Raw genomic sequence first — 7,696 nt, forward strand, 5'->3', positions numbered from 1 at the left:
GTGACAGCTCCATGCTGTCGGTGTCCGCAGCATGGAGCTGTCATCCCGGGCTGTTCGGACCCGCCCACCCCCGACATTGCGATCGGCGCTATGCAATGGATATGGATGCATTAGACACCTGCAGGTAGTAAAATACCTGCGGATGTCATTTTTCCCTGCAGGCGCGGGTCCCGCGTGCAGGAAAAAATCCGGACATGCTCCATTCAGGCGCGGGTCTCCCGCGGGGACGGCTCACCCTGGTTGAGAAGGCGTTGGGCGGGGCTATGCAAAGGTCTTCCGGCTCCCTCAGTGCATTGTGGGTGTGCCCGGAGTGCTGGCTGAGCGTGTTGCATCTGATACGTCCCCTATCTGGGGATCATATATTAAATGGATTTTTAGAACAGGGAGCTGGAAAAAGTGCTTGCTCTGTCCACTCCGCACATTGACCTGGTATTGCAGTACCTCCAGTACTGGTGCACCCCCTTTCCTACAGCAGTTTCCAAAAGCGGGAAAAAAAACTGATGAGCAAGAGGTGCAGCACAGCTGCGGCTGCTAACAACCAAGCACTTAGATTTAGGCCTCATGTCCACGTGATACATGGCGGAAGTATCGCATGATACTTGTGCGACGGCTCGTGTTTTTGCGTGATGTCCTGTAGTTTTTATTTGTACCATTTTGGAGTTTATAAGACTTTATCGCTGTTTATTATAACTTTTTTTGGAGATAGGAATCGGTTACGTGCACACTTCCCATAGACTTGTACAGGGACCCTTGGTGCGCAAATGTGCACAAAAATAGAGCATGGTGAGGTTTTGCACGCATGCGAAATGTGTGAGTAAAGAGAATTCTGAAGGCATCCATTGAAACAAATATGTTTGTGTGAAGCGGCCCTTACTGTACTTTTGTTAGCACGAATCAAGCACATTTGCAAGCGCAAAAAAACACGCAACCATGCCGCCATTTATTGAAATGGGCTCTCTTGGAGCGTTAAGGATATGGGGGCGTGGTCAGACCATGATATTGTTCCAATATCCGCCTGTAAAACCCCCTCGAGGCCTGCCCACGGCAGCAGGAACATATCTATCCTAGAATAAGATGCATGTGGCGCGGAGAGAAACGTGTAGTCCCTCTACGATCCATGCATGCACCTCCACACGTCGTATAATTCTTCTGAGTGTATGATTGGGACAATGGGTGACATGCCCCTGCCGCTCGCGGTGGAGTCCAAGGTAGGGTCCACCACTGAGTTTAGATCTCCTCCGATCACCAAATTCCCCTCTCGAATTTTAGCCACTTCGGAAAGAACATGTTTGAAGAATTTGGCCTGCCTTTTAAATGGGAAGTAGACATTTACTAGAGTGTAGGTGGTGGCGTTAATTACGCAGACTAATATTAGAAATCGCCCGCCTGGGTCCACGTATACGTTTTTTTGGGAAAATGTAACGTTCCGGCTAATGGCTATCATTACGCCTTTCTTTTTTTTCCCTTCATTTGATGCCAGGAAAATGTTTGGAAATTTAGGGTGGTTGCAGGGGGGGTGTTTATCTCTCAGGAAGTGTGTCTCTTGGGCGAGGAAGATGTCTGAGTGGGACTTAAGAGCCTGTCTCCAAAGCATGCTACGTTTATAGGGGCTGTTCAGGCCTTTTACATTTAGGGATGTGATGCTAATGGGCATAACTGGTAGGTGGTTTATACGCTGGGGAGTCGTTGTGTTTTTTCATATTAAGTATGGTGGGGGGGGGTAGGGAAGTGGCCTCCTACTGAACCTTTTATAACTATATTTGACATAAGGAAAAAAAACATCATTAACAGTTAACAAAATCAAAATATTGTTCATCCAGCGCCTATCTGCACTGGATGAATGAACCTTAGGTAGGGGTGGCATTTTAAACCATCCACTTTAGGCTCCGTAAAGGAGAAATATAACTATGGGTTCAAGACCCTTTACAACATCAATTTATGCGTGTCTGCCATGCTTATCTGATGTTTTCCAGTCTTGTTCGATTCTTGTAGGAGATTCTACCGCCGTCCTCAGAGGCTTCTGAAGGATAGGGATCCCCCATTGTTTCAGGAACGAGACGCCTTCTTCTGGCGAGGTGGCAACCTGGATGGTTCCATTTTTTGAGATCAGTAGTTTGGTTGGGAATCCCCATCTATACTTGATGTGCGCCTCTCGTAGTGCTGCTGTAACTTCTGTAAACTTTCTCCGAGACTGCAGAGTGGCGGCTGAAAGATCTGGAAATATTTGTATGTCTTCATATGGAGTCGGTAGTGTGCCTCTACGCCTTCCAACTGCCAAGACTTCCTCTTTTATTTTATGGAAGTGTATTCTTGCTAAGATTTCTCTGGGGGCTGACTCAGGGACAGAGCGTGCTTTTGGAATTCTGTGGGCTCTGTCAACTGCATATTCGATCTCGGGAAGGTCCGGGAGGAGCGTTTGGAGTAATTTGAGTATATATTGTGGAATGTCAGGGGGGGTCACAGTCTCTGGAACTCCCCTAAATTTGAGATTGTTTCTTCTGGATCGGTCTTCCAAGTCTATGACCTTCTCTCTCAAATATGCGACTTCTTCCATACTGCCATGCGCATCTACCAACTCGTTGTGGGCTTTGGTAAATTCTCCCATTTTCCGTTCAAGGTGGTCAGTTCTGGTAGCTAGGTGGTCGATGTTAGATTGTAATTGACCAGAGAGGCTCTGTATATCTTTAGAAATGTCCTTTTGCAGCGAGATTAGCATAGTCTTCAGAGCGTTTATAGTTAAGGGGCTTTCAGAGTCGGGATAAGCTTGGAGATTGTTGATAGGATCTGTCTGCGGGGGAGTTTCTTGTGGATTGTTATTTTGGCTCTTTTTTGCCGCCGGTCCTTTTGGGGAGGGGGAGGCTGGTAGGGGGTCCTGAACATTCCTTTTCCCTTCGCTTCCAGGGGAGGTGTTGGGATTGGCTGGGGTAGGCGGGAGAGATCCTGTGGAGGAGTATGGAGACAGAGCCGCAGGGCTGTGGGTGTTGGGTATTTCTTCGGTTACGGGGATGTTTGAATGAGATGTGGCGGGTTTGTTTTTGTTGCTCTGTGTGCCAGGCGGGAAGTACTCTGAGAGTCTCCTGGGGGCCGTTGCTTTAATACGTCGCTTAACCATCCTGAATAGTTAATTCTTGGATATGCGCTGTGGATTGGTCGCTATTTGTTGTATAGTGGTCTACTGGGTGGCGTATTCTTTATGGAGGCGTTGGAAGGCGTAGTTGTTTGTTAAAAGTTCCTTTAGAAGCTCATTGATGTTGAGTGGTCCTGTTATGTGTTGCTGAGGAGCCTCATGTGGCGGGTGGAGTTAGAACATAGAGTCCTGCTATTCCATCTTGAGTGCCTTAGGTAGCGCTCCTGTAGAGTTTTGAAGATTTGTTAAGTGTGGCTTTGCCTGATAAGAGTCCTTTCTTTTTTTAGAACTATCAGTATTTGCTGAGAAGAAAGTGTTTGGGATTGAGGAGTCCGCTGGGTCGCACCGGGAATTTGATATTTGCGTCTGCGAGGCGCGCGATGTATTGCTTCCTTGGGTGTTGCGGGGGCTGGGACTTGCTTCCAGGCTATTTTGTAATGCTGAGGAGGCTATATAGTGTTTTTCTGTCAGTACCCTTTGGCACAGGGTCTGTCTTTGTGGGTTGCTGACAGTTTCTATATAGCAGTCTGGCTATGCAGATATTCCTCCACAGATCACTTGGCAGTAAGGTGGGGAGGTATTCTCCTTGTAGTTAACTGTGGGTCCCTCTTCTCAACACACTTAGGCCTCATGTCCACGGGGAAAATCAGATCCGCTGCAGATTCTCCATGTAGAATCTGCAGCGGGTCCCTCCTGCCCCGCGGACATGAGCGCTGAAAATGGGAATAAATGAGAATAAACTCACCTCCCATCCGCTCCGTTTCTTCTCTTCGCGGCGGCGTCATCTTCTCTCGTCGCGGCCGGATCTTCATTCTTCGGCTCGGCGGATGTGCATGATGACGTCGGTGACGTGCCTCGCGCATGCGCCGGGCCGAAGCAAAATGATCCGGCCGCGACTGAGAGAAGATGGCGCGGCGCCGAAGAGAAGAACCGGAGCGTGTAAGTAAAATATGATTTTTGTGTCCCGCGGATCCAGGCGGCTTCCATAGGCTTCAATAGAAGCCCGCGGGAGCCGTCCCCGCGGGAGACCCGCATGAAAATGGAGCATGGTCCAGGTTTTTTTCATGCTCCATTTTTTTTAAAATCACTTTTATTGACGATCCGCGGGTATTTATCTACCCGCGGGTGGTCAATGCATCCCTATGGGGTGCGGATCCGCGCGCGGGAGAAGAGTTAAAATCCGCTGCGGATTTTAATTCTTATTTTCCCCGTGGACATGAGGCCTTAGGCCTCCTTCCCACGAACGGATTTACGCCGCGTAAATCCGCGGCACAAATCCGCTGCGTTGCCCCATGCTATTAGGTTCTATTGAACCTAATAGCACAATGCACACGATGCGTAATTCCACCGCGGAATTACGCACCGTGAAATCTCCCGTTGTCACCCGCAGCATGTTCTATTTGCTGCGGGTGTACGCGCTGACGGCTTCCGTTCACGCTATCTCCCGCTGCAACCAGCGGAAGATAGCGTGAAAAAACGCTTCCCCACCTACCGCCGCGCGTCATATGACGCGGCCGGCGCGTCACGTGACACGGCCGGCCGCGTCATGTGACGCGGTGGGCGTGTCACATGACGCGACGGCGGTGTGCAGGGAAGTGTCTTCACGCGATCTTCCGCTGGTAAGTATGGGGTCTCTGGGGGGCGCCGTGACGGGCTTCACTGCGTAATATTACGCGGCGGAGCCCGTCACGCTCGTGGGAAGGAGGCCTTAGGGGCCTCGTTGCTCTTTCTAATGGGCAAGGATTGGCTTTGTTTAGTGCTTTGAGAAAGGGATGAGAAGAGGTTCAGGTCCTGGTTATCTCTGTTTTGGCCACTAGATGGTGCTGTGGTGCATTGATATTTGAATTGCACTACACTTTAATGGAGCCTGCTGTCGGTCTGAGAGCTCCGGGGAGAGGACCTCCGTTCCCCCGCTGCACGTCAGAAATAGTGAGTACTGCTTTAAACTTTGCCTGGTGTTGATGTGCTGGGAGGATCACAGTATCCTCTCTTTTTTACTTTTCTGCTCTGGTCTGGCTAGTATGCCAAGCAGCCTGCTCGACTCAGGGGGGAGGGGGGGCGAGATGGCCGCTGCCTCACAGGGAGCTAGAGACTAGGTTCAGATCTTCCGGTGTGCCCGCCCGTGCTGATTGTCGGCTCTGGGGAGCAGGAGGGGGAAAACCACCAGCGTGGGGATTAGTCCAGCGGGGGATCACCCTGATGATTGTATGTGCCGCCGAGTTGCAGGTTGGTGGCCACGGCGGTATATTCAGAGGGAGGGAGCCGCGGCTGTGTATTTGCAAGGCGCTGCGGTGAGAGCGCGGGCACTGAGGGTGACAGAGCCTCCCCTCCAAGTCGGCAGGGGTTACCTTGTGCCATAGTCCTCTGCTTGGGGCTCCGTGAGCGGTCCTCGCCGGGTGTTTCTGAGCGCGGTACTTGTCGGGTTAGGGCGCGGGCCGCTGTGCAGGGCCGCGGCTCTTCGGCTTCTTTTTGGCGGCTGGAGATCACCAGGTGAGCCTTGTCCGGGCCGGTTGTGGGTTCTGGTGGGTCCCCAGGTGCTGTGCTCTTGTCTGCCTCTGTTTGGGTCACTGATTTGACCCAGAAAAGGGCTGAAAAGGGAGATTCTGTGGAGGAGCAAAACAGCGTGCGACCTCTCTCCTTGCTTGCTAAGCCACGCCCCGGGCCATAGTGTTTTTACGTCCTCCCGAAGTGGGCTTTATTCTCTGAGGAAGTAAAAACATGTGTCCTGCAGAGACTAAAGCCCCTCGGGCTCTGGACGTGACAGCTCCATGCTGTCGGTGTCCGCAGCATGGAGCTGTCATCCCGGGCTGTTCGGACCCGCCCACCCCCGACATTGCGATCGGCGCTATGCAATGGATATGGATGCATTAGACACCTGCAGGTAGTAAAATACCTGCGGATGTCATTTTTCCCTGCAGGCGCGGGTCCCGCGTGCAGGAAAAAATCCGGACATGCTCCATTCAGGCGCGGGTCTCCCGCGGGGACGGCTCACCCTGGTTGAGAAGGCGTTGGGCGGGGCTATGCAAAGGTCTTCCGGCTCCCTCAGTGCATTGTGGGTGTGCCCGGAGTGCTGGCTGAGCGTGTTGCATCTGATACGTCCCCTATCTGGGGATCATATATTAAATGGATTTTTAGAACAGGGAGCTGGAAAAAGTGCTTGCTCTGTCCACTCCGCACATTGACCTGGTATTGCAGTACCTCCAGTACTGGTGCACCCCCTTTCCTACAGCAGTTTCCAAAAGCGGGAAAAAAAATTGATGAGCAAGAGGTGCAGCACAGCTGCGGCTGCTAACAACCAAGCACTTAGATTTAGGCCTCATGTCCACGTGATACATGGCGGAAGTATCGCATGATACTTGTGCGACGGCTCGTGTTTTTGCGTGATGTCCTGTAGTTTTTATTTGTACCATTTTGGAGTTTATAAGACTTTATCGCTGTTTATTATAACTTTTTTTGGAGATAGGAATCGGTTACGTGCACACTTCCCATAGACTTGTACAGGGACCCTTGGTGCGCAAATGTGCACACAAATAGAGCATGATGAGGTTTTGCACTCATGCGAAATGTGTGAGTAAAGAGAATTCTGAAGGCATCCATTGAAACAAATATGTTTGTGTGAAGCGGCCCTTACTGTACTTTTGTTAGCACGAATCAAGCACATTTGCAAGCGCAAAAAAACACGCAACCATGCCGCCATTTATTGAAATGGGCTCTCTTGGAGCGTTAAGGATATGGGGGCGTGGTCAGACCATGATATTGTTCCAATATCCGCCTGTAAAACCCCCTCGAGGCCTGCCCACGGCAGCAGGAACATATCTATCCTAGAATAAGATGCATGTGGCGCGGAGAGAAACGTGTAGTCCCTCTACGATCCATGCATGCACCTCCACACGTCGTATAATTCTTCTGAGTGTATGATTGGGACAATGGGTGACATGCCCCTGCCGCTCGCGGTGGAGTCCAAGGTAGGGTCCACCACTGAGTTTAGATCTCCTCCGATCACCAAATTCCCCTCTCGAATTTTAGCCACTTCGGAAAGAACATGTTTGAAGAATTTGGCCTGCCTTTTAAATGGGAAGTAGACATTTACTAGAGTGTAGGTGGTGGCGTTAATTACGCAGACTAATATTAGAAATCGCCCGCCTGGGTCCACGTATACGTTTTTTTGGGAAAATGTAACGTTCCGGCTAATGGCTATCATTACGCCTTTCTTTTTTTTCCCTTCATTTGATGCCAGGAAAATGTTTGGAAATTTAGGGTGGTTGCAGGGGGGGTGTTTATCTCTCAGGAAGTGTGTCTCTTGGGCGAGGAAGATGTCTGAGTGGGACTTAAGAGCCTGTCTCCAAAGCATGCTACGTTTATAGGGGCTGTTCAGGCCTTTTACATTTAGGGATGTGATGCTAATGGGCATAACTGGTAGGTGGTTTATACGCTGGGGAGTCGTTGTGTTTTTTCATATTAAGTATGGTGGGGGGGGGGTAGGGAAGTGGCCTCCTACTGAACCTTTTATAACTATATTTGACATAAGGAAAAAAAACATCATTAACAGTTAACAAAATCAAAATATTG

The 7,696-nt window shown here is 50.4% G+C and overlaps 2 pseudogenes; both read left to right on the top strand.

The window, feature by feature from the left end:
- Nucleotides 1–335: 335 nt before the first annotated feature.
- On the top strand, nt 336–463 carry LOC136601089 (U2 spliceosomal RNA; annotated as a pseudogene).
- A 5,756-nt stretch (nt 464–6,219) lies between these two features.
- LOC136601090 (U2 spliceosomal RNA) lies at nt 6,220–6,347 on the top strand (annotated as a pseudogene).
- The last annotated feature ends 1,349 nt before the right edge of the window (nt 6,348–7,696 follow it).

This window comes from Eleutherodactylus coqui, unplaced genomic scaffold, assembly GCF_035609145.1.
Source record: "Eleutherodactylus coqui strain aEleCoq1 unplaced genomic scaffold, aEleCoq1.hap1 HAP1_SCAFFOLD_30, whole genome shotgun sequence".
Classification (NCBI taxonomy): Eukaryota; Metazoa; Chordata; class Amphibia; order Anura; family Eleutherodactylidae; genus Eleutherodactylus; species Eleutherodactylus coqui.